At 37.1% G+C, this 25,949-nt stretch overlaps 1 protein-coding gene across 4 annotated transcripts in view; it reads left to right on the top strand.

The window, feature by feature from the left end:
- Positions 1-25,949, top strand: part of LOC115213915 (ras-related C3 botulinum toxin substrate 2) — a 267,882-nt gene that overhangs the window by 168,132 nt on the left and 73,801 nt on the right. For all 4 annotated transcript variants that reach the window (XM_036505077.1, XM_029782894.2, XM_036505076.1 and 1 more), the window contains one exon: positions 242-283. The gene's annotated coding sequence lies outside the window, so the exon portion shown is untranslated. The remainder of the gene's footprint in view (positions 1-241; positions 284-25,949) is intronic.

Genomic DNA, 25,949 nt, shown 5'->3' with positions numbered 1-25,949 from the left:
TGCATCTTTTGTTGAAGTTAACAGATCCCACATGTATGTATTTCTTGTGCACACACTCATGCACATACGCAATGTTTCTGCGTGTAGGTATGTGAATTTTGAATGTAACAAAGACATAAATCTGGGTTAGATTTTTTTTTTTTAAGTGGGGGGGAAGTGTATTGTTCTGAGTAAACTTACCTTCGTTGTGAGAAGGACTTTGTCTATAAATTCTGACTTAAGTTTTTATTTCTAATTTCAGGTGTTGATAGTTTGTACAATACCAAGTCCATCAATTTATTCGGTAAGTATCCTTTTTGTGTGATGCAATGACAGTTAAAAAAACAAAACAAAAGGGGTTGGGTCTAGTGTTGGGGTTGTGGGCGAAGAATCTGTCTTATTCGTTAGTCGCATCCTCTCTACTGATGACATTAGTTTCAAGCTTTAACTCTTTAGTGTTCGCATTATTCTGCCAAAATTAATCCTTTTTTATCCACATTGCCTTGAACTAACCATGCATTATCTTGTAGCTTTGAGATTTTGATGAGGTAGATGTTAAGTTTTAAAATGATATTGTAGGGTTGGTGTGAGAGACAAGATCTGGCCATTTTGAACATAAAACAGGCAGAATACTTTTGGCCGGATATGGCTGGTTTAAATGCTAAAGGATTGATGTGGTCTTGCGACCTGTTAGAAATAAGTAAAAATTCACTTGAATCACACCCTACATCATCATCATCATCATCCTCATTTAACGTCCGCTTTCCATGCTAGCATGGGTTGGACGGTTCAACTGGAGTCTGGGGAGCCCGAAGGCTGCACCAGGCCAGTCAGATCTGGCAGTGTTTCTACAGCTAGTCTTAATAAATGAAGGACACCAGTCATTTATAATATATATTTCTTTATTGCCCACAAGGGGCTAAACATAGAGGGGACAAAGACAAACAAAGGGATTAAGTCGATTACATCGACCCCAGTGCGTAACTGGTTCTTTATTTATCGACCCCGAAAAGATGAAAGGCAAAGTTGACCTCGGCAGAATTTGAACTCAGAACGTAACGGCAGACGAAATACGGCTACGCATTTCGCCCAGCATGCTAACGTTTCTGCCAGTCATTTATAATATAGTCCTAGATACACTACCTGAAAAAAAAAAAAGAAAAGACATGATGGTCATGGCTGGAATGCTTTTGATCTCAGGTCTGCTAAGAGATAAATAACACCAAAAAGTTCATAGTATTTGGTTGGATAATTATTGCTGTTGTTATCACTCTATAGGAAGATGATGCAGTGTTTCATTTCAGAGAGTTGTTCTTTAATTTAGCAAAACATCTCCTGACAGGCTTTATTTCCTCCGACATTGTTCAATACTCTCACACTTTGTTTTCCTTTTCTCTACACACATTTACACCACGTTTCATTCTTTCAGCTCTTTCTCACTCCTGTATCTATCACTATCGTATTATCCGTATTTTCTCTCTCCAAAGAATGACTATTGTTCCAATCAATGAATTTTTTATACCTCACAAGAAATCGACTTGCTGTGATTCGTTTCTTCCCCCAAACTTTTACAGATTAACTTCAACTGATGCAGACCACAACCACTGTCCTTGAATTGTAGATCTTACCATGTTTATAGCGTTCCATACATGAACTATTTAAATTAATCAAATAATTACAAAGAAATAAATGATAGTTACTATAGTTTATTCCTTCTGAATATGTTTTTTCTCACAAATTAATTCTGTAGATCCCTTGTGCGGATATATTTTCGATGCTGGCATGGGTTGGACTGTTTATAGAAACTAGCAAGCCAGAGGATTGCACCAGATTCCAGTTGTCTGTTTTGGCAGCACTTCTATGATTTGATATCCTTCGTGGCACCAACCACTTTACAGAGTGTACTTGGTGCTTTTTACATGGCACCAGCGCCAGTGTTTTATATATGGCACCAGCACATCTGCTTGTTGGCATGGCACCAGCACAGCTGCTTGTTGGCATGGCACCAACAAAGAAAGAAATCTTGTTCTATGGTAATCCTCTTGGAAGACATTCACTGAAATGGATTACAGAATTATTAGCAATGTCAGCTTAACATTATTAAAGTTAATGTAGGATTAACATTAGAAATTTAAATGTTGTAGGTAAAAGATGAAACCTTTTAGACTGCACAACTACCAAACCTTCTGTCTTTAACATTCCATCAGCAGATTTCTCGTACAACAATCTAAATTATTTTAAATATTTATATGATGTCAACCCCTCCCCCCCACCACAGTCTTAGTCTATATTTTTTCTTGATGTTTAATTTTCTCTTTTTTTCTTTTTACCCATTTTATGTTTTATATTTCTTCTTCTACTTTCATTGGGGAAGGCTTCAGTTAATGATTGATAAGATATCAACTCATGTCAAATTAATTATTTTCCAAAATAATTGCTTAATGATTTAAAATTCTTTTTTTCTTCAGTCGTAATGATTTATCTCTCATGTTGGCAATTACTGTCAAGCGTCTCAGTCATTTATCTTTTATCTTTTACTTATTTCAGTCATTGGACTGTGGCCATGCTGGGGTACTATCTTGAGGGGGTGTACTTGAACAAACCAACCCCAATACATATTTTTAAGTCTAATAATTGATCTGTCAGTCTCTTTTTCTGAACTGCTAAGTTACAGAGACATAAACAAACCAACATTAGTTATCAGGTGGTGGGACACACACACACACACACACACCACAGGCTTCCACACAGTTTCCATCTATTCAATTCACTCACAAAGCATTGGTCAACACTGGGCTACAGTAGATGACATTTACTCAATGTGCCATGCAATGGGACTGAACCCAAAACCATATGGTTGCAAGTGGGCTTCTTAACCTCCCAGCCATGCCTTCTTTCACTCAGCAATGTCGGGTTCTATTTCTTTTGATGTTCAGTGCATGTCTGCTGCACGTAGTTGCAAGGCTTTGATCAGAGATATGACCATCCTGTCCTTCCTTCCTCCCCCCTCCTTCCCTTCCTTCCCTTCTTCCTTCTTTCCTCCCTCCTTCCTTCCTTCCCCCCTCTTTCCCTTCCTTCCCTTCTTCCTTCTTTCCTCCCTCCTTCCTTCCTTCCTTTCCTTCTCTTTCTTTCTTTCTTTCTAGAATTCTCTACACAGAATACTTTCGGCCCTTATGTCTATAGTAGAAACCCATTGCCGCTGCCACTATTGGCGGTGTGGCACCGGCAGAATCCTTAGCAGCATTTCATCCATCTTTACATTCTGAGTTCCAAATTCCACCAAGGTTAACTTTGCTTCCCATCTTAAAGTAGAATAAAGTACTTGTCATATACTGGGGCCGATTTCATTGATTGATACCTTCCTAAAATTGTTGGCATTGTGCTAAAACTTGAAATAAGTCTTATTGTTGTTATTATTATTTATAAATTTGGTGAGCTGGCAGAATTCTTTGCACTCCAGGCAAAATGCTTGGCAGTATTTTGTCTGTCTTTATGATCTGAGTTCAAATTCCACCAAAGTTGACTTTGCTTTTCATCCTTTTGGGGTTGATAAAATAAGTACCAGTTATGCACTAGGGTTGATGTAACCGACTTATCCCCTCCACAAAAACTGCTGGCCTTGTGCCAAAATTTGAAACCATTATTATTATTGTTGCTGCTTAATGATGAAGTTATTCAAATATAATTAAAATCAAATGGAAATTGTAGTTGTGACCGATGCCTGTGCCGCTTGACTGGCTCCTCATGATGGTGGCATGTCAAAAAGCACCCACTACACTCTCGGAGTGGTTGGCGTTAGGAAGGGCATCCAGCTGTAGAAACATTGCCAGATCAGGTTGAAGCCTGGTGCAACCCCCTAGCTTGCCAGTCTCCAGCCAAACCATCCAACTGATGACAGCATGGAAAGCAGACGTTAAATGATGATGATATTGAATTATGATGAATTATTTCAGGCCTCACCATTTGAAACTCCATAAGTCTCATTCTCCACGTTCTTCAACAAGACATTTAATGGCTAAAGTTAAAACAACTGCTGCTATGAAATATAAATGTTGAGAGTTACTTTGTCACCTCTTAAAAATAAATGGTAATATCATTCCAGAAAAAAATTTATAGGATATTTCCTCTCTTCATTCTTACAATTTATCAATTATTAAAAATGACAATTTCCTTCTGCTCCACCAATAAATACAGTATTTCCTCAGGAAATCTAATCATTTGATTTGCTAGATGTAGCAGCTTAGTCTTCAAACCTCACTCTATCTTGAGAAGAAGAGAAGTTTGGGTAATGTATCTGGGGTACAACTCACATGGCTTTGATTATAGGTCTTTTGGATCAAAATTCTTTTCCAGCCGCCAACATATCTTTCACTTATTTCAGTCATTAGACTGCAACCATACTGGAGCATTATGAGGAATTTTAATTGAACAAAGTGACCCCAGTACTTATTCTTTTTAAGCTTACTACTTGTTTTACCAGTCTCTTTTGCCAAACCACTAAGTTATGGTGACGTAAACACATCAACACTAGTCATCAAGTGGTAGTAGGACACACACACACATGATGGGATTCTTTCAGTTTCCATCTACTAAATCCAAGGCTTTAGTCAGCCCAAGGCTATAGCAGAAGACACTTGCCCAAGGTGCCATGCAAAGGGATTGAAGCCAGAACCAAGTGGTTGGTAAGCAAGCTACTTACCACACAGCCACTACTAATTTCATATAAATTGGGTCCAGTCAAATATCTATTGTGAAATATTTAGTCTTATAATTTGGCATGCATATATATTAGAATGTTTGGAGATGATGTCCAGGTATTATATATTAGAAGAAATGAGGTACTCAGAAATCTGGATGGTTTTATATTTACAGAGATTTATTTGTTTGTTACATGTTTTTATAATTCATATATCACATATTAGTGCTTTCGTCCACTCTAGTGGAGTCTAGACTCCACTAGAGTGGACAAAAGCGCTAATAAATATCTGTAAATATAAAACCATCCAGATTTCTGAGTACCTCATTTCTTCTAATATGTATGTATATATAATTATTAATATTTGAGGGAATAAAATCCAAAACTTACAAGGAAAAAAAAATTCAATTTAGAAATACTAAATCAAATTTCACACAATATAATATATATATAAAAAATTAGAAAAAAAACACCTCTTATCAATTCAAAATGAACAATTCAATTACACCATCTAGAAAATTACATATAATAGAAATATTAACGTTAAAATAACAATAAAATGTAAAAGATTAAGTAAATTCCAAAAAAAAAAATAATAATAACATATATAAATTGTATGTGTATAACCAGAGATGCAGCACGGATTTTTGTCAGTGAACAAAATATTTAGCGACGAAAATATTTTGACAAATTAAACTTAAATGTTGAAGTGGATCGAACGGCTTTTGTGTGTTTCTTAAATGGCTTATAAACACCTTCCACGCGGCAATTGCTTTCGTTCCAGCACACGATCTCAGATCAAATCACTTGCTATGCAAGTACCTCTCTGTAATATATATATATATATCTTTTACTCTTTTACTTGTTTCAGTCATTTGACTGCGGCCATGCTGGAGCACCGCCTTTAATCGAGCAACTCGACCCCGGGACTTATTCTTTTGTAAGCCCAGTACTTATTCTATCGGTCTCTTTTGCCGAACCGCTAAGTGATGGGGGCATAAACACACCAGCATCGGTTGTCAAGCAATGCTAGGGGACAATCACAGACACACACATACAAACGCATATATATATATATACGGCGGGCTTCTTTCAGTTTCCATCTACCAAATCCACTCAAAGACTTTGGTCGGCCCGAGGCTATAGTAGAAGACACTTACCCAAGGTGCCACGCAGTGGGACTGAACCCGGAACCATGCGGTTGGTAGACAAGCTACTTACCACACAGCCATATATATGCCAAGGTGTCTGATGTTTTTATCAAATGTTGTTACAGAGAGAAAGAAAAAGAATATGTAAGACAATTTGGTTTTAGAAGCCACATATTATTGAGTTAACAAAAGCAGGTAGAAGTCTTATCTTTGTTTCACAGAAACTTAATCACAGATTACAGCCAACTGGATTGAACAGACAGAATCTTTTTAAATCTACCTGGGCATGGCTGGCTCTGCTGAACCACATGCTATTTACCTTTACAAGAGAAATTCTTGTAGATTTAATTGTTCAATGTAATATTTTTAGTAACACTCTGTTATGATTTATCATCATCATCATCATCACCGTTTTAACATCCACTTTTCCACATTTGCATGGTTGGATGCAATTTGTTTAGGAGAATATGTTCCTCAGCTGGATGCCCTTCCTGCCACCAACCCTCACCTGTCTTCCAAATAAGGTAATATTTCTCCACGATCATGTTTTCACAGAAGACTGGAAATGGACACTGCTCGACGATAGCATTTGTTTACAACTATCACATTAAGTCTAGGCAAGGAGGCATAACACACACACACACACACACACACACACACACACACAGAGTAAGATTCTCAATTTCTGTCTACCAATTCTATTCACTATGTGCAGGTCAGTATAAAGCTATAGGAATCCTAGAAGTCCTGGGGTTGGTATGGTCAACAAAATCTTGAAGGTACTGCCCCAGCATGGCCACAGTTCAGTGACTAAAACCAGTAAAAGAATGAAAGTACTTCTTCAGTTTTATTTTAACTTGAAATGTTCTTGAAAGAAATGAGACCCAGTTGGATTAAATCATGGCTTTCAGTTGTCATCAACCAGCCTTTGTTCTGTTAGATCAAGTTTTATCTAAATTCTAGACATGACCATCATGTCTTTTGCTATATTTGGAACTGCATTATCCAATGTTTACTTTTTTTTTCTTAAGACATTAAGTTGCACAGTTCTATATCTAAGAGATGAGGAATTATTTACATTTGATGGATATTTGTCCTCATCTTGTTTGCTGTTAACACGATGTTTCAGCTGATATACCCTCCACCCTTCATCAGGTATCTTGGGGAAATTTCGAACCTAGGTTCTCATTTTCATTAATTACTGCTTTCACAGGTGGGTAACGGGCTTCAGTCTTCATTCTCTGACCTTTGAGTTTCATAAACTTCTTAATTTGGCATGTCTTCACAATTTCAAATTCTTTCATGTATGACATTTCTAGATCTTGTTGAATTCTCTATCACCATCACTGGCTGTTTTCCTAAGTAATGAAGATAACCTCTCTTTGATTTCATTGTTTAGTTGATGTTTTTTCCAACGGTTGTAATGAATCCTCTCATGGGCGAGGGCATGTCCTGCCTTTACCACTACTCTTCTATCTTTATATAAATCCACTGATGTCTTTATATTCAAGCCAGGTTGTATTAGCTTTGAGCCCCTACATCTACACAGGAAAGTTAGATGGTTTGAAAGACGAGCTAGTTTTTGTTGGAGTTTCGCAATATGTCTCCATTGAAGTCTAATGTCAGCTCCGTACTGATTAGATAATACAGTTCTATATTTAAGAGATCAGGAATTATGTACATTATTTACATTTGGCAGATATTTGTCCTCATCTTGTTTGTTGTTAACACAACGTTTCGGTTGATATACCCTCCACCCTTCATCAGGTTTGAAATTTCTCCAAGATACCTGATGAAGGCTGGAGGGTATATCAGCTGAAACGTTATGTTAACAACAAACAAGATGAGGACACATAACTGTCCAATGTTAAGTTGCAGTTTAAGGAAAATTTAGTTGCTATTTTTGCAAATCTAGAAACTGTATAGAGGTTCCTTTGTTTAGCAATCCGACTTTGAGTTCATGGATATCTTGACTTTCTTTGGTCCCTGCTATTCAAAGATTAAAAAAAAAAAGATCTATGGTTTCCCACATGCTCCTTCCTCCACCTTGTTATCATAATTGGGGGGTGGGGGTCTTTGTTGGAAAGTGATTTCACTTGCTATATGAAGCTGGTTGAATGAGAACATATCTAGAAGTTTCCCCGACTGCTTTGTTGTCTGGCTGGCTTGCTTGTTGCTTGTTTGTGGTTTTTGCTGTTAATTTGCTGTGTGAACAGTAAAGAGTGAAATGTTGGTGGGTTGAGGAGAAGGGAACAGAAGGGAAGGAGAAATCCTGTCAGCTACTGTCTGTCATCTGTTGGGCTCTGTTAATGAAAGCCACTTAAACCTGCTGTTAACTACCTCCATACGGAACGTCACACATTCATTACCTCATCACATGGTTCCGGGTTCAGTCCCACTGTGTGGTACCTTGGGCAAGTGTCTTCTGCTATAGCCTCAAACCTTGTGAGTGGATTTGGTACACAGAAACTGAAAGTAGATCATCATATTCTTTTCTCTTTTACTTGTTTCAGTCATTTGACTGTGGCCATGCTGGTGCACCACCTTTAGTCAAGCATATCTACCCCAGGACTTATTTTTGTAAGCCTAGTACTTATTCTATTGGTCTCTTTTGCTGAACTGCTATGTTATGGGGACGTAAACACACCAGCATCAGTTGTCAAGCGATGTTGGGGTGGGGGTGGGGACAAAGGCAGACACACAAACATATACACACACACACTCATACATATATATGTGTTTGTGTGTCTGTGTGTCTCCCCCATCACTTGATAACCAGTGTTGGTGTGTTTATGTCTCCGTTACTTAGTGGTTCAGTAAAAGAGATTGATAGAATAAGTACTAGGCTTACAAAGAACACGTCCACAGGTCGATTTCTTTGACTAAAGGCAGTACTCCAGCATGGCCACCGTCAAATGACTGAAACAAGTAAAAATAGGAATATACATGTGCACTCGCTTACACTGGATGACTGCTGCCCATTGGTGCATTTATTTCTACATTTGCACATAAGTTTATGTGCACATATGCATGAACAGCAGAAATAAAACTATTTGTATGTGTATATAATGTTTGTATTAGTATGTGTGTGTGTGTGTATATATATATATATCGATTCGTCGGTTCGTTCCATCTCTTGTCCTACATTTTAATTCTTATATATATATATGCTAATACAATATTTGTGTGTATAGCACTGTGTGCAAATATTTGCATATATTTGTGTGTGTATGTGTTTGGGTGCATGTATTAATACATATGTGTATTTGTGTATATATGTGTTAATCTGTATAAATTTATGTATGTTTGTGTATTTATGTATTAAAATATATATACATACATATATATATACATATATATATATATATACATACATATATATATATATATATATATATATGTGTGTATATATATATATATATTGTCTGCCTGTGTGTATATGCGTGTACTGATATCTTAGTGCATTTGTGTGTGTGTGTGTGTGTATTGTACTTTGTATCTTTCTACAGAAGATGTTTTCTGACCCCTGCAAAACTGGAAAGATATTGTATTTTATAATCACATTTAGAAGAGGGGGGTGGGGGGAAGAATTATTTTGATGAAAATATAACACCTAATACATTTGGAAGTTTTTTTTCTAGCTCTGTTCTTTCGTGTTTACTTTGAACATGGAAGCCCCCCACCCCACACACCCCCACCCCCGCCATCTCCTTCTACATCTGCACATCTGCACAGACATAGTATACGAAGCTAAGCTTGATGGAATGTAAATCTGTTTATGAGATATAAAAGCACAAGTTGTTGCAAGACTCTTGCATGTGTTTCTTTTTGCCTAATCTTCGTATTGATCTGTTACAAAACAAACCAATACACACACACACACACACACTTATAGAGGTATGTTTGTGTGTGTGTGTGTGTAAGTAAGAAGGGGTTTTTGCTATATTGATGCAGAGGAGGACCTGCTGTGTATATTTATACAATGAGAACCGAATGGTGTTGAGGAAAAAAGTGTTGAAATAATAGTCTTTGTTTATTTATTGGAAAGAAACATCTCAGTGAGAACAATGAAATTGGATGATAGACTTATTATATTTCCTCCTCTCCTACTAGATCCTCCCCTCCTCCTCTTCCTCCTCCCTACTTACCAAACTAATATTTCTACAACTCTCATTTAACGCCTTCACTTCTAGCCAGCTGTTACAGAGGTAAATTATTGATTTACCAACAGTTTCTGTTCAATTCATTCTGATTATTGACTTATTTATTTTATTTTTTTAAAATTCTTTTTATGTTTCCATAATAGCCCGTCTATCCATAAATACAATTTATTAGCTTTCTTTCTTTCTTTCTTTCTTTTTTTTTTTTTTTTTAGACTGTGGATTGCTTAAAGCAGGTTTGTCTACAGTACCACAGATTTTAGTGTATTTGTGTGTGTGGTGTGTGTGTGTGTGTGTGTGCTTTGACTCAGTTGCTGTATAATTATTTCTTTATAAACTAAAAATGTTATTTTGATTTGAGATTTGTGGTAGATGTCAACAAAATTGTGTAAAAGGATTTGACTGTATGATGATGATGATGATGATGATTTTTAAGACTAATGATTGAGGCGATAAAATGTTCATTTTGTGTAGGAGCAAAGTTTGATGTGTGTGTGTGTGCGTGCATGTGTGTGTGTGCGCGTGCATGTGTGTGCCTCTGTGTGTGTGTGTGTACACATGTACACGCACAATATCAGGCAAAGCAGACGTTGGAGCTTGTCATACTTCTCTGGTTTCTCAGTTCCTGTCAAACCATCCAACCCATGCCAGCATGGAAAACAGACATTAAATGATGATGATGATAATGATTCTGTGTGTGTGCGCACACACACACACACACACAAAAGTATATTTTATCACTATTACGTTGTAAGACATTATCGGTCTTTCCTGTCTGTGCATTATTTCTGTTCAGTTTGCAAAACTGAAATTCCAACATCTATGGAGGTACGATTCGACCTCGGTGGAATTTGAACTCAGAACGTATTTCGTCTGCCGTTACATTCTGAGTTCAAATTCCGCCGAGGTCGACTTTGCCTTTCATCCTTTCGGGGTCGATAAATTAAGTACCAGTTACGCACTGGAGTCGATGTGATCGACTTAATTCATTTGTCTGTCCTTGTTTGTCCCCTCTGTGTTTAGCCCCTTGTGGGTAGTAAAGAAATAGATAAAATGTGCAGAGTGTGAAGCATTTGGTGATAAGAAGGGTATCCAATCATAAAGAGCCGTGCCAAAGAAAACGGCAAAAAAAAAAAGCAAAAACGAGAGGACAGAATGTGTGAAAGAGATGTTGATTCAACAAACCACATCACAGGCAACTTGTCTGGGAGGGAAGTAAATTCTTAAAAAAACTGATTCTGGGCAGAAGAAAGCATTTATTTCTGCTATAGCCAACCTCTTTCATGTGTTGGCGGCATGATAACTATATAAAAATATACCCATTACATTGCAAAGTATGTAAGACTCTTTGAGACTTGCTCAACCCAATTATGAGGCTAGGGGAAGGGCATAAAAACAATGATTGTGATGGTGATTGGGGTAATAAATACATATATGTGTGTGTGGTGTGTGTGTGTGTGTATATATATATATGTATGTTGAAATGTATATATATATATGTGTGTATATGTATATATCATGCAACTTAAGATACACTTCAACCTTCCTTCTTGGAACTTGTACAAGAAATCAGAGTAGCTAAGATAGGTTTGTATCTTATTTTTCTTGTGTGTGTTTGTGTTTCCTTTTCTTTTAGTTTGCAGTTTTCTTTTTCTTTTTTTTTCTTTTTTCCATTTAATATATGTAGTAGTAGGTTTTGGGTAGATTTTCTTAGGCCAACAGAATAGAAAGTACCTGGTGAACCAAGTTCTGCAACACTGGTTTAAATTCCTGTCTGGGTCATTTCATTTCACTTGGCTTTTGGCCCTTCAACATATTACATGAAATTGCTGTTGTTTAACCCCTGGTCAGACATGATTAAGTTGACCTGTAAGCAAAACCGTTCTAATCATCACCATCTTGATATTCAGTATGTCCTTCCCATTTTTCAAAACTAATGTATTGAGAAAGAGTTGGCTGCTGTTTCTAGGTAGTCGAGTAACCACATAGATGCTCCCCCCCATTTGGCTTGTACTCTCTAAAAGTGATATCTATGGAGATATCACGTATCCATATAGCACTCTTGTACTCTTTTTATCTTTTATTCACATGGTGTATCATTTACGTTTTCCTGTTTTCCTTTTTGTATAAAAGCTTACTTTTCATTTGGGAGAGGAAATAAGCACAGACTTGGCACCTCGGGCAGGTGTCTTCCACAAATGTCTCAAGCCAGCCAACACCCTGTGAGTGGATTAGGTGGAAACTAAAAGTCTATCCTGTGTAAATGCATGTGTGAAAGTGTTTGTGTCTCATAGCCAGAGTGAGAGTTCAAAACCAGTAGAAGTTAGATATTCTATTTTATTCTATAAGTATTTTTTTCATTGAACATTAAATAATTATTTCTCTGTAAAAAGACAAAAAAAAAAATACTATTGTACCAGATGAAAAGAAATAGGAATAGGGAAAATGATGTATTGTGTATGGTGCTGGTGTCACATATATAAAGCACCCGTGCTGGTGTCACATATAAAGCACCCGTGCTGGTGTCACATATATAAAGCACCCGTGCTGGTGTCACATATAAAGCACCCGTGCTGGTGTCACATATATAAAGCACCCGTGCTGGTGTCACATATAAAGCACCCGTGCTGGTGTCACATATAAAGCACCCGTGCTGGTGTCACATATATAAAGCACTTGTGCTGGTGGCACATATATAAAGCACTTGTGCTGGTGTCATATATATAAAGCACTTGTGCTGGTGGTATGTATATAAAGCACCCATGCTGGTGGCACGTATTATAAAGCACTTGTGCTGGTGGCATGTATATAAAGCACCCATGCTAGTGGCACATATAAAGCACTTGTGCTGGTGGCATGTATTATAAAGCACTTGTGCTGGTGGCATGTATAAAACACCAATAAAGCACCTGTGCTGGTGGCGTGTGGAAACCATGCCAAAACAGACAGTTGGAGCCTGGTGCAGCTCCTGTCAAACAGTCCAACCCATGCCAGCATGGAAAATGGGTGTTAAATGATGATGGTGTGAATAATATAAACACAGTAAACCCACCACCACCACCATCTATCTCAATGATGGAAAGTTAGAACAGTATAGACATGAATGCATACACAGATATATGTACATACGTCCACATACACAGATGTATATACACTTATATACACCCACTCACACAATTTAAAAGAGATGAGGTGTGAGGGGATTGTTGTTATTATTATTTTTTAATTGGAAAATAATTTTATCCAATATAGAACCATGAGTATTAAATATAACGTTTCACAAGCCACTGCAACAATGAACAATACGAAGATGCTAAGAATCTTACTTGAAGCCAAATTGTTAATAATTCTTGATGTTTCAAATACAATAAATTTTCCAAAGAATGACAAATCAAATGCTATACCAAGTTTAAGGATTCTTTGTTTGAACAACAACATTATTATTGCATACAAGCATTATAATACTTTGTGGGTGTTGCAACTTTTCAACTTTTCCACCTAAATTTTTAGATTTTACTGTTTTTTTTTTGTTTTTTTTTTCGTTTTTCACTGCATATTTGATACTTTATGTGTTATAGGGTTAATTCGACTTTCAAAAAGATAATTTAGTTTGTTTGTTTTTTTTTGGGGGGGGTTGTATTTTAGTCACTTAAAACCTTCTCCCACCCATTATGGCTCGGCATACTAAAGATAAATTGATATATGCAAGCAATTGAGAATTTATGTAATTTATATGAATGGAATGTTTTTATGGAAGTAGGGAGGAAAAAAAAAATAAAAAGATAAGTAGAGTCATTAACATATGATCATGGAAGGTATTTCTCTATTTTTGTTTCCTAAGGACAAGACCATGGCCATTAGATCCATTAAGCTTTTAGCTTTACTGCAACTTGTAGTAAGAAGCATTTATAAAATGCAATCTGTTCCAAATGCAATTTTTATGACCTGGAAATGATGGTGGATGGGGAGGAATTGATCAAAACATTTTCGTTTTTATGCCCATTAATGGTAGATATTAAACAGGTTGCCAAAAAATGAAGGTTGTTTGCTGATAGTCTTGTAGTAGCTCTAGTAAAGAATTGTTATAACGACAGCAGCAGTTGATATACTGCATATATGCATTAGTTAATCCAGAAGTCTCTGTCTCTTTGATTATGGAATAATTTGAGTAAAGGAATTGGATGTTTAAATTTAAAATTTGATCCTGCTGTCTCTCTGTTGGCAGGGAAGGCGCCGAGCTGGCAGAAACGTTAGCACGCCAGGCGAAATGCTTTGTGGTATTTCGTCTGCCGCTACGTTCTGAGTTCAAATTCCGCCGAGGTCGATTTTGCCTTTCATCCTTTCGGGGTCGATAAGTTAAGTACCAGTTATGCACTGGGGTCAATATAATTGACTTAATCTGTGTGTCTGTCCTTGTTTGTCCTCTCTGTGTTTAGCCCCTTGTGGGTAGTAAAGAAATAGGTATTTCGTCTGCCACTACGTTCTGAGTTCAAATTCCGCCGAGGTCGACTTTGTCTTTCATCCTTTCGGGGTTGATAAGTTAAGTACCAGTTGCGCACTGGGGTCGATATAATCGACTTAATCTGTGTGTCTGTCCTTGTTTGTCCTCTCTGTGTTTAGCCCCTTGTGTGTAGTAAAGAAATAGGTATTTCGTCTGTCTTTACGTTCTGAGTTCAAATTCCGCCGAGGTCGACTTTGCCTTTCATCCTTTCGGGGTCGATAAGTTAAGTACCAGTTATGCACTGGGGTCGATATAATTGACTTAATCTGTGTATCTGTCCTTGTTTGTCCTCTCTGTGTTTAGCCCCTTGTGGGTAGTAAAGAAATAGGTATTTCGTCTGCCACTACGTTCTGAGTTCAAATTCCGCCGAGGTCAACTTTGCCTTTCATCCTTTCGGGGTCGATTAAATAAGTACTAGTTATGCACTGGGGTCGATATAATTGACTTAATCCATTTGTCTTTCCTTGTTTGTCCCCTCTGTGTTTAGCCCCTTGTGGGTAGTAAAGAAATAGGTATAGTAAGAGTAGCATAGTAGTCTGGTAATGCTATGCTAGTCACCATCACCATGCATTGCTATACCTTATCTGCTTTCTAACTTTATCCATTTCTGTCTTGTGCCCATCTGTTTCTTGGTTGTTTACTTTAACCATTTTGAGAAAAAGTCAGTGTTGTGAAGTGTAGAACTTTAGGAAAAGATAGACAGACTCAAATGTCATTCTGCCATTTATGGCCAAGTAACCGGCAACGATCGTGATTGGATTAAACTGAAAAAGAAAAAAATGAAGGAAGTAGTCTTTTAGGTAATTGAAGTCATTGGGTGTGCGTACGTGTGTGGGATCTGCATGTGTGTGTGTTCCTCATTTGGTTCTAGTCATTAGATTGTGGCCATGCTGGGGCTCTGTCTTCTTGAGTATTGCCAATCAAATTAACTCTAGTATTTTATTAACCTTGGGAAGATGAAAAGCAAAATAGACTTGAATGGGATGTGAACTTGGCTTGTAAAGAGAGGCAGCCAAATAGCATAAAATAGTTTCTCTGGAACTCTACCAATTCTACTGTCTGCCCATACACACACACACACACACACACACACACACACACACGTACATACACATACATACACACATACATACATACACATACATACACACACACTCACACACATACATACATATACACACACACACACACACACACACACAAACATACACACACACACACGTACATTCATATACATACACACACATACATACACACACACTCACACACACACACACACATACATACACACACATACACATACATACACACACACACACACACACACACACACACACAAATATATACTTGTTTTTTTTTGTTTTTTTGTTGCTCTTATGAAGCCCAGTAGATATAACCTAACTTTAATGATAGTTATTTAATTTCCATAGTAACCTGCTCGTTGCATTTCTTAAAACATAGTTGTGTGTGTGTGTGTGTGTGTCTGTGTGTGTGTGTGTGTGTGTAAGAAAGAGAGAGAGAGAGAAGTGGGAGCCATGTAAACTACGAAAGAATGATAATGTTGCAGGACATTGCTCTTGGGTTAACTGTGGATAGCGACTATTATTAATTTGCCAGTCATCACTTACTTTATCAAATTATCATCTACATTGGATGCAGATTGAATCCACTCTGTTGGCCTCTCAACTGACTTGAATATTTCAGATGGTTTGGTCGTGCAAGAAGAAGTGTATCAGCTAAATAATTACTATTGATGTTGTTGGCATTCTAGTCTCTGCTCTTCTCCATATCAGCTGCATTATTGTACTTGCTTCTATCTATACCTAGCAACACAATATTTCCACCATATGGTTGAACTATTTCTGTATGCAAGTATGATAACAACAACAACAACAATAATAATAATAATAGTAGTGGTAATAATAACAGTAGTAATAATAATAGTAGTAGTAGTGGTAGTTGTAATAATAATAATAGTAGTAGTGGTAGTTGTAATAATAATAATAATAATAGTGGTAATAATAACAGTAGTAATAATAATAATAGTAGTGGTTGTAGTAATAATAATAGCAGTAGTGGTAGTTGTAATAATAATAGCAATAGTGGTAGTAGTAATAATAACAGTAGTGATAATAGTAATGATAATACTACTACTAATAATAATAGAAATAATGGTGGTGTACAGTGAATTTCTCTGTCCTAGGTGTCAGGAAGACACTTGGCAAGAAATGGAAACAAAATTGAAAAAAAACTAATCATCACCATAATAATAATAATAATAATAATAATAATGAAATACTTGCTCTCATTCAGTATTTAAATAGACGTAGGCATGGCTGTGTAGTAAGAAGCTTGCTTCCCAACCACATGGTTCCAGGTTCAGTCCCACTGCGTGCCACCTTGGGCAAGTGTCTTCTACCATAGACTCGGGCCAACCAAAGCCTTGTGGGTGGATTGGGTAAACGGAAACTGAAAGAAACCCATTGTGTGTGTGTGTGTATATATATATATATATGTTTGTGTGTGTGTGTGTATGTATTTGTGTCTGTGTTTGTCCCCTCTCTATCGCTTGACAGCCAATGTTGGTGTGTTTATGTCCCTTTAACTTAGTGGTTTGGCAAAAGAGACCGATGGAATAAGTACTAGGCTTACAACGAATAAGTTCTGGGGTTGATTTGACCGAAACGCATTCACTGTACCCATAATGTCATAGGAAATCTGAAGGAAAATGGTCAGAATTGGAATCCAGTTCCAAGTTCCTGTACTGATTCCCCCCCCTCCTCATTGTCTTTGTCTGTTTGCCTCTGGATGGTCTAACCTATTATCTTTTACTAGTTTCGGTCATGCTGGAGCACCACATTGAAGAGGTTTAATGAAACAAATTGACTCCAGTTTTTATTTTTATATCTGGTACTTATTATATCAGTCTGCCAAGTTAAGGGAACATAAGCAAACCAACACCAATTGTCATGCAGTAGTGGATGACAAATGCACACACACACACACTTCTTAACTCCACAGCCTTGCCTCCACCCATTTGTACCGTTTGTGTTTCTGCATTAGCCATTTTCTTATTTACTGGTCTTTTACTTTTCCTATCACTAAATAAACTCCTGTTAGAGTTAGACATTCCTGTTGTGACCATCCCATCGATTTTGTATATGTAGGACCACAACCAATGTATCTTTTTGTGAACTGGGAAAGATTTGGCAGCTATAGCAACCAAACGCAGTTACCTGCATTGGCTTGTTAAATGAAGAGATCAAAAAATTTGTACCTGTTTTCCTGTTTATTAGTATGTTCCTTCTCGAGCCATGCCTGGCTCATAAGGGCCGGTTTCCCAGTTTCTTGGCATATAGGTTCCCCACCTGGATGGGACGCCGGTCCGTCGCAGGTGAGCTGCAAGATGCAGAAGGAAAGAGTGAGAGAAAGTTGTGGTGAAAGAGTCAGCAGAAGTTTCGCCATTACCTTCTGCTGGAGCCATGTGGAACTTAGGTGTTTCGCTCATAAACACACACATCGCCCGGTCTGAGATTCGAACCCGCAATCCTTCGACCATGAGTCCGCTGCTCTAACCACTAGGCCATGTGCCTCCACTTGTTTATTAGTAGACTAGCTTAATTGTATGTCACAGTGTCCTTACCTCTCTTAAACCGTGGACTCTTCGCCTGCAAACAAGATGATTTGTGCTTCAGCTAAATTAACCAAATGCCAAATTGTATTGGACTTAACCTGTTGGTCTTGTTTAATTCTTTGTCCACTTGACCAGTATTTTGTTGACCATTAACTCTTCCATAGTATTCTCAATCAGATCTCATCAGAGTTCACGAGATAAAATTATCCTTGCAGCATTGGCAGGGAGTTGGCTGTTTAAATTGCATCAAATTATCCAATTCCATGAATATGGGTGCAAGAACATGAGCAATAATCCCATTTTTACAGGTTATAATGCCACCAAATTGGCAATGATAAGTTGCCACAAAGTATACCTGAAAATTTGAAAAGAAAATTGAAAATGGTCTTTATCACACAAAGGTTACTGATTTCTAAAGAGAATTTCATACAATGTCCAGTTAAAGACAAATGGTGTGTGCGTATATATATATATATATATATATATATATTATATATATATATATATATATATATATATAATCATCATCATCATCATCATCATTTAGCATCCGTTTTCCATGCTAGCATGGGTTGGACGGTTTAACCGGGGTCTGTGAAGCTGGGAGGCTTCATCAGGCCCAGTCAGATTTGGCAGTGTTTCTACGGCTGGATGCCCTTCCTAACGCCAAGGAATATATATATATATATATGTCTATGTTTCAGTTCTATATTTAAGAGATGATGAATTATGTACATTATTTACATTTGACGGATATTTGTCCTCATCTTGATTGTTGTTAACACGTTTCGGCTGATATATTCTCCAGCCTTCTCCAAGGTGTCTTGGGGAAATTTCGAACCTGGGTTTGACAATTATGGGTACTACTGCTACCTTTTTCATCGACCACAACTGCTTAACTTCCCAAGCTAACCTGTCATATCTCTCAACTTTTCTTTCTTCCTTATCTATTATTATTATTATTAATGTTATTATTTTATGTTTGACTTTTGCTTTACATTTGTACAAGTTGGCTCCAAGTCTCATGAAGCATGTGTGACGTTCATCTTTTGAGAACAATAAAAAAAATAACAAACAAATTACTGGTGTTCATATAATTGACTGAAAACTCTTCAAGTTTCAGAAATATTACATTTCTAAATATCTCATAGAGATATGTACGGTGGTGGGGTGATAGAGTGTTTGTATACTGTCAATTTAACATGACAGTAGGGGATTACACCACCGCTGTTTAGCCCTAGGAAGCATCGACGCTTCCTGTCGGCCTTGACACATTTCCTGTATCCTTATATATTTACGAAGGGGAGACAAATACCCCCAACAGCTAGGCCTGCATCTAGAGACACGCATGTTTCAGGGTCTTAGCCCATCATCGGTCTAGAGTAGCAGAGGCCTGCTAGCTGAAGATATCTGTCTAGACTTCGTAAATATATATATGTATTTTCAGTGAGGTGATCAGTGAATAAATTTCACTGAAAATACATATATATGTTTACGAGGTCTAGACAGATATCTTCAGCTAGCAGGCCTCTGCTACTCTAGACCGATGATGGGCAAAGACCCTGAAACATGCGTGTCTCTAGATGCAGGCCTAGCTGTTGGGGGTATTTGACTCCTCTTCAAGTTTGTATTCCAACAAAGTCACCTGAAACTACGCATCATCATCACCATCATCACCATCATCACCATCATCATCATCACCATCATCGCCATCATCATCATCACCATCATCGCCATCATTATCATCACCACCATCATCATCATCATCACTACCACCATCATCATCACCATCATCATCACCATCACCACCATCATCATCACCATCACCACCATCATCATCACCATCACCCCCATCATCATCACCATCACCACCACCATCATCACCACCACCACCATCATCATCATCACCACCACCATCATCATCACCATCATCACCACCATCATCATCAAGTATCATCTGTTCTCAGCAGATTGGATATCAAGAAATAACATCTCACTCTTCCTTCTGCTATATTTCTACCTCACTGCAGTTTTTGAGTTTGTTTAGTTCTTCATATCAGTCACCCATCAAATTCTTCGTTTTTCTCTGCCATTTGTCCCATTCATTTTGCTTCTTTCCAAACTTTCATTTGTCTCTCGCTTCCACGTATACCTGTCTCTCGCTTCCACGTATACCTGTCTCCTCTGTCTCACTGAATCTCTGTTAAAAAATTTCTGTAAATCATTTTTGTTTTCTTCTTACTATTAAAATATCCAAAATATTTTAGTTTTCTTTCTCTCAAATAATAATAATAATAATATTGTAGCAACTAGATAATTTTCTCATTCAGTTCAGTTATCTTGACATTTTGATCCGTGTGTCAAAAATGTTGCTGCTTCACTTCTTAAAATACTCATTTTGATAATACACACTTTTATCTTGTGGAATAGTAATTTTTCTCATTGACTGTTGTTGGTCTCAGTAGAATCATTTTGATTTATACATACATCATACACACACACACACATATATATATATATCAAATTTACCTCATGTTTTCTCTTTTTTAATGTGGATGGGAGGGGTTTATTTGTTGGAAGAATTGTTTTTACAGCTGGATGCCTGCCGACTGCTTATTACTCAACCGTGATGTAGGAGTGGAGTCTGTTTACACACACACACACAACTGGGAAATAATACCCAGCAACGCCTGCTGCTGGTAAACTTAACAGTAAAAGTGGATGCTCGCTCACTAAAGATATGGGAAGCCAAGAAATCGTTATTAAAATTATTTTAATCTGGAATGTTATCGGGAGTGGGCCAGATCTTTAGCAATGTGATGACAAATCTAGCTACCTATCTATATATCTATCATGTGTGTGTACACGCGCAGATACACACAAATCTCATTTTATTCAGTTAGGTAAACCAGAAGAGCAAATAGTCGTTTCTGCTCAAACTGCTACTAATTTTATTGTGTGTTTGTGTGATGGTATGTTTATGAAAGATCACTGATGTGTTAATATCTGTTTCAATAACACCGTCTCCGCTTGTCTTGATTCTTCTTCATCTATTCTCTGAGGCTCTTCTTCTTATCTAAATACCTCTTCCCAAAGTTTCATTTGTCTATCTCTGGTATGTACCTGTCTCCACTATCTCACAGAATCTCTTTCTTCCAGCATCCATATTCATCCATATATATATAACATCTGACAACTTGTCTTCCCTCTATATTTTGGCCAATGCCTTTTCAGTCTCTGTCACTTCCTTAACTAACTTACACTTGATTTCTCCTGTAAGTTATCATTGTGTGTCTTGTGGAATCTATTCAACTTGTGCCTCCAGTCATTGCCAAGTCCCTCGACTGCCCAAGGAAAAGTAATCAACACTCATTACCACAAAACATTAGAAATATTGTTTCTTCTTTAACATAATTGAAAGAATCCAACTTTAAATCCTCGGTTCAAAAATGCTTGGAATATTTATATTATTTATCACACTTTTAGGGGTATTTATGTCTCAATATAATTGATATTTGAAGGATGGATGTATGAACACACACACACACACGCATACGCACACACTGCTTTTACTCATGTTGCACTATTTTATACTTGATTTTAATTGAAAAGTCTGGGATACAATTTATATACAAGGCAAAGCTTATATCATGTTTGAGCATGAAGGGGAAAAAATTTGTACCAAGGTTTAACATTAAATTAGGGGTGCATCTTGTACATGAGTAAATAGGTATATATATATATATATATTGTGGTTGCAGAATGGTACATTTGGTGGTGCACCAGGAAAAATATGTTGTGGTATTTGGTTACTTTCCAAGTTCAGATTCTATCTTGTCCCTCGTATCCTTCTAGTGTGGATTATAATATGCAATCCAATGACTAACCAATGAAATAAAATGAAAAGAACCCATTTTAACATCTGTTTTTCATATACTGGCATGGATTGGTTAAATGCGCCAAGCTCATTGTCATGTCATCGAAATAGTTCACTGTCAAACATTGTGCTTTTACCATTTTTGGAATTTCCCTCTTTGGTCTTCTTTTGCTGTGAATATTTTCAAAGAACATGACACTTTTTTTTCAATTATTGAATCACAATATAGATTAAAACTACAAAGGAGAAAATGTACTTCCCTATTCTTGATTTTAGTGCCAAAATATCATTTGAAGAATTAAGTGTCTTGATATTTCAATAATTAGATAAATGTTTGCATAGCTACTGTGGAAATTATCAGTAATTGTGACAAAGAACTGCTGGGATAAATTAATATTTCAACATAGTAATTGGATTAACTACAATTAACAATCCTTTTAAGAATGGAAAATACATTGATAATTTACTATTTGATCTAACAGAAGCCCAACAAGGTGAGACATTGTGAGCTGTTAATGGCAGCAGTTGTAAATAGTGAATGAATGCAAAGGAATTTGAAATTAATCTCTTCACACCATTTTGCCTCTAAAATATATTAGGATTGTTGTGGTGTCTAACAGTACAAATGATTGCAACTGTTTGAGGTTAGAAAGTTGAGTACAAGATAAAAGTAAATTTTAGATTAATATTCTGCAATATTTGCCAAATAAGTAGAATAATGCACGGTGTTCCAATAAGCTGATTTGGCAACCTGATTTTGATCCCCAATTCCAGCCAATTAACTTCATTAATGTTGCTAATATCTTTTGGAAAAAGCACCACTTTTAGGCTGTATCATTTCCTCTCTGCTGTTAAATCTGTAAATGTGTGGCTGTCAAGAAATCAATAGTCACAGATTAGCTTTAAAAAAAAAACTTTAACAAAGATAGAACTATCTCTGTTAAATGAATTTTATTCTCAAATTTTTTGCCAACTTTCAATGACTATCATTTACAGCTTGGTTAATCTTGAATGTTTTATAATGTTTTAATTCCATTGCAAATCCTACAAGTGTTTTGTGCTGTTTCCGTTGAGATGATTCCATATGCTAACTAAAAATAGGCAACAGGTGGGAACATAAGAAAGAACTTTGTTTGCAAATCTTTGTATTTGCAATTTTTTTCAAATAAAACAAGCTGTCTTTCATCCATGATTCTTTTTATATTAAGAATCCGAAAATTGGAACATCTGCTTCATTATATCATGGAAGTAGACTGGATGGTCATCTTGCTGATAGCTAAAGCAATGGAAATTACTGCAAATATTGGTTACCTCTTTGATAAGTCTTTGTTTATTGATGCTTTATATAGAATTCTTCATATATGGCTGATTGATTCTGACAATATAATGGTATCTCAGATAGATTCACTTTCGGGTTTAGACAGTTGTTGCAACATTAGGAATAGCAGCAGCTAATTAATTTCAGTGGCTGGAGAATATTTGATTTATTTTGGTTAGCATCATAATGGTGTTGAGTAGATCAGATTATACTTGCTCACAGGTCTTTGCAAGACCTATTCCCAAGATAGGATATTAAAATGTTGTCATTGATTAGATGCATCTATTCTTAAATAGTCACAAAAGAAAGAAGCAAAAAAAAAGGAAAAGAAAAACTTTATTGGAGCTGGTTGTCTCATAAATTTCTCAAGTGACAAAGTGTGATGTGCATGACTCTTGAGTATGAAAATATATGGCTAGAATGAGAGGCATCAACTTTGGTATTTCATTGGGATTGGTGCAGGTTAGTCACTTCTCTTCTTAATACAGACGAGGATTCTAAAACAAAGTAGTTTTGGACAGGGAGTTTTGTGCTTGTTTCGCAAGAAGATTAAGCAATTAATGGCATCAGTTGTAGAAGTGGGGATTCCATTGGAGGAATTTAATTTGCTGTTTCTGTCTTTTAGTATTGATATTAGCAGAAATAAAAAGGAAACCTGAGAAATGCACTTAGAAGAATAAGAAAAGTTGTACATAGCAATTTGCTGAATCGAATGAATGCCTTTAATTTTGGTAGGTGTGGTGGAGGGGTGGTTCGTACAGGTGTGTTCATTATCATCATCATCATCCAGTGTTTTAAATCCAGGTTTTGTCCCCATTAATGTGGTGGGGGCGGATCTACCTCAATGCCATAGCAACTGAGGCAGGCAGGTGCAGCTTATCCCAGCCTTTAGGCTGGCTGGCGCCCATTCTCCCTTGCTATCATGAGGCTTTTTTTTTTAATGGGATTTTCTACAGGGAGCATGCCCTTGCTTATCCCCAACCTCAGTTTCTAGACATGAGTGGTCCCGAGACCAAGGCCTCTACCACGGTTTTTTAATGTGGTGGAAAACTAGCTCAGGAAGGTAGGGACGCTACTCCCTGAGACCCCTTTCAGAGCCCCTCCCCCTCCTAAATCGCGTGCATGATTATTCCTACCATTTAGATGATGAGTTAGCATACTAGACTAAATGTTTGGCAGCATTTCTTCTGGTTTTCCAGTTCAACTTCTTCATACTTTCAGGATTGGGCACTGTGGTTGTTGTAACTGATTAGCTACCTCCCCCAAAGTTTCAAACCTTGTGCCTATAGTAGAAAGAATTATTGTTGTTGCCATTATTAAGGTGGTGTGGAGGTACAATGGCTCAGTGGTTAGGGCAGCGGACTTGCGGTCATGGGATTATGGTTTCGATTCTCAGACCGGGCATTGTGAGTTTTTATTGAATGAAAACAGCTAAAACTCCACGAGACTCCAGCAGGGGGGGGGAGGCAAACCATGCTGTACTCTTTTACCACAACTTTCTCTCACTCTTTCTTCCTGTTTCTGTTGTATCTGTATTTCAAAGGAGCCAGCCTTGTCACACTGAATATCCCCAAGAACTATGTTAAGGGTACTCATGTCTGTAGAGTGCTCAGCCACTTGCACGTTAATTTCACGAGCAGGATGTTCCGTTGATCGGAACAACTGGAACCCTCGTCTTCATAACCGATGGAGTGCCACGATTAAGGTGGTAAACTAGCAGAATCGTTGGCAGCATTCCTTCTGCCTCTTCACATCCTGAGTGCAAATTTTACTGAAGTTTACCTTTTCATTCTTTCAAGGTCAATAAAATAAGTACCGGTTACACACTGGGGTCAGTGTAATTGACTGACTCCTTAAAATTTCTAGCCTTGTGCAAAATTTGGAAATCGTTATTATTATTCTGCAGGTGTGGTAAGAAGTTTGCTTGCCAACTGTATGGTTCTGGGTTCAGTCCCACACTAGGTAAGCATCATCAGGTTGGCCAAAGCCTTGTGAGTGGGTTTGGTAGACAGAAACTGAAAGAAGCCCATTATTTGTATACATACATATGTGTGTGTGTGTGTGTTCCCCACCACCACCACTGCTTGACAACTGATGTTGGTGTGTTTACATCCCTGTAACTTAGCAGTTCAGCAAAAGAGACTGATAGAATATGTACCAGTCTTTACAAAGAAATAAGTACAGCAGTCAATTTGTTTGACTAAATTTCTTCAAGGTAGTGCCCCAGCTTGGCCACAGTCTAATGACTTAAACAAGTAAAAGATAAAAGACAGCATACTGTATTGAAGTTGTCACTCGTTAAACCCTTTTGTTACCAACCTCGCTGAAACCACCTCAGCCTCTGTAGTACAAAGGTCTTGTTTTCTTAAGTTTTGAATTAAAATCTTCCACCAAACCTTAGTCACAATTTATGTTCCTAACACTAGCTGAATGATAACTAAGTTATTTTACTAAATTCTTTGTGATATTTAAAGTAATTGAAAGAAACAGAGAGCATCTCCAAATAGATACAATAACGAAAAGGTTCTATTTCCCATTGTACCATGACTTGCAGTCTGGGATGAGAAGTAGTTTTATCTCATAAAAGCTCTTTATGCTATTTCTATCAAGGACTTCCTGGATAATTTTTGTAG

Source organism: Octopus sinensis, linkage group LG7 (assembly GCF_006345805.1).
Source record: "Octopus sinensis linkage group LG7, ASM634580v1, whole genome shotgun sequence".
NCBI lineage: Eukaryota > Metazoa > Mollusca > Cephalopoda > Octopoda > Octopodidae > Octopus > Octopus sinensis.
Note: the sequence above shows the minus strand (reverse complement) of the source record. Positions and strands in the feature narration are given on the sequence as shown.